Raw genomic sequence first — 2,560 nt, 5'->3', positions numbered from 1 at the left:
ACTTTGATGATCCACATAGAAGGCCTCACCCTTTCTATGGAACCAAAGAGGAATGGGTTGGGTGTTGTTGGGGGTATGGGAGGATGGGAGGAAGAGGGAACTGGGATTGATGTAGAAAATAAGATTGTTTCTAATTTAAATAAAAATATCTTGGAGTAACTCTAACCAAACAAGTAAAAGACCTGTATGACAAGAGCATTGAGTCCTTAAACAGAAATCAAAGAAGATACCAAAAAATAGAAAGATCTCCCATGCTCTTGAATAGGTAGGATCAACTCAGTAAAAATGGCAACCTTGCCAAAAGAAATCTACAGATTCAATGCAATCCCCAATCAAAATCCCAGAACAATTCTTCATAGACCTTGAAAGTACAATTCTCAACTTTATATGGAAAAACAAAAGACCCAGGATAGCCAAAACAACCCTGTACAATAAAGGAACTTCCAGAGGCATCTTTGACTTCAAGCTCTTTTATAGAGCTATAGTAATGAAAACAGCTTGGTATTGGCACAAAAACAAACAGATAGACCGATGTAATCTAATGGAAAATCCTGATATTAATCCACACACCTATGAACACCTGATTTTTTTTACAAAGAAGATAAGCTTATACAATGGAAAAAAGAAAGCATCTTTAACAAATGGTACTGGTATAACTGGATGCTGACATGTAGAAGATTGCAGATAGGTCCATATCTATCGTCATGCACAAAACTTAAGTACAAATGGATCAAAAACCTCAACATAAATCCAGCCACACTGAACCTGTTAGAAGAGAAAGTGGGAGGTACCCTAGAACGAACTGGTACAGGAGACCACTTACTAACATAACACCAGTAGCACAGGCACTCAGATCAACAATTAATAAATAGGACCTCCTGAAACTGAAAAGTTTCTGTAAGGCAAAGGACATAGTCAACAAGACAAAACAAAACAGCAGTCTATAGAATGGGAAAGGTTCTTCACCAACCCCACATCTGACAGAGGGCTTATCTCCAAAACATACAAAGAACTCAAGAAGTTAGTCTCCAAAACACCAAATAATCCAATTAAAAAGTGGGGTGCAGATCTAAATACAAAATTCTCAATTAAGGAATCTAAAATGGCTAAAAGACACTTAATAAAGTGTTCAACATCCTTAGCCATAAGGAAATGCAAATCAAAACAACTCTGAGATACCATCTTATACCTGTCAGAATGGCTAAAATGAAAAACACTAAGGACAGTTTATGCTGGAGAGGATGTGAAGAAATGGGAACACTCCTCCATTGCTGGTGGGAATGAAAACTTGTACAGCCACTTTGGAAATTATTATGGCGGTTGCTCATGAAAATGGGAATCAGTACACCTCAAGATCTAGCAATTCCACTCTTAGGCATATACCCAAAAGATGCATATTCGTACAACAAGAACATCTGTTCAGCTATGTTCATAGCAGCATTATTTGTAATAGCAAGCACCTGGAAACAACCTAGATGTCCCTCAACCAAAGAATGGATAAAGAAAATGTGGTACATTTACACAATGAAGTACTACTCAGTGGAAAAGGCATCTTGAAATTCTCAGGCAAATGGATAGAACTAGAAGAAACCATCCTGAGTGAGGTAACCCAGTCACTGAAAGACAAACATGGTATGTACTCACTCATATATATGGATATTATACATAGGGCAAAGGATTACCAGACTATAATCCACAACCCCAGAGAAGCTAAGAAACAAGGAGGACTCTAAGAGAGTCATACAAGATCCCCCGAATAAGGGGAAAGGGACAAGATCTCCTGAGCTAATTGGAAGCATGGAGGAGCGGAGGAAGGAGAGAGAGGAGGAGAAAATGAGGGATCAAGAAGATCAAGTTGAGGGAATAATAGAGAAGGAGAGCAAGAAAAGAGATACCTTAACAGAGGGCGCCATTATAGGTTTAAAGAGAAATCTGGCACTAGGTAAATGTCAGGGATCCACAAGGATGACCCAACTAAGAATCTAAGCAATAGTGGAGAAGCTTCCTTAAATGCCCTTTCCCTATAATGAGATTGATGACTACCTCACTGATCATTTTTAAGGTAGAGAAATAATCTGTGTAGAGGTCAAATCTTTACTCAAATTAAGGGCTGGAGAAATAGCTCATGCTGCCCAAGAACAAGGACCTGAGTTTGATTCCCAGATCTCACCTAAATCAAAGTCAGATCTTGTGGTATGTGCTTATAACCCCAGTGCTAGGGAGGCAGAGACAGGCAGATCCATGAAACTCACTGACCAGCCAGCAGAGCCAAATAGATGATCCCTAAGCCAGTGAGAGAAAGTTATCCAGGATGTGAAGGCTGAAATTGAGACCAGAATCCTTGTATTTGCTCAATGGCCTTTATTCCCATTAACTAAAGGCGAGAGAGTTGATAAAAAGGTTCAACTGTCACTCCCAAAACCCTCAACCATCAGTTCTTTATCTGCTCACCCAGCCTTGGAAGGCCACTCCACCCAGCTTTGCCATCTCCCTCCCCATCCCACATCCCTGCCCCGTGCCGAGCCCTGTGCTCTCTCCAGAAGCAACATCACTGAGATGT

This window comes from Mesocricetus auratus, unplaced genomic scaffold (assembly GCF_017639785.1).
Source record: "Mesocricetus auratus isolate SY011 unplaced genomic scaffold, BCM_Maur_2.0 Super-Scaffold_100009, whole genome shotgun sequence".
Lineage (NCBI taxonomy): Eukaryota > Metazoa > Chordata > Mammalia > Rodentia > Cricetidae > Mesocricetus > Mesocricetus auratus.
This window is presented reverse-complemented; position numbering follows the sequence as displayed.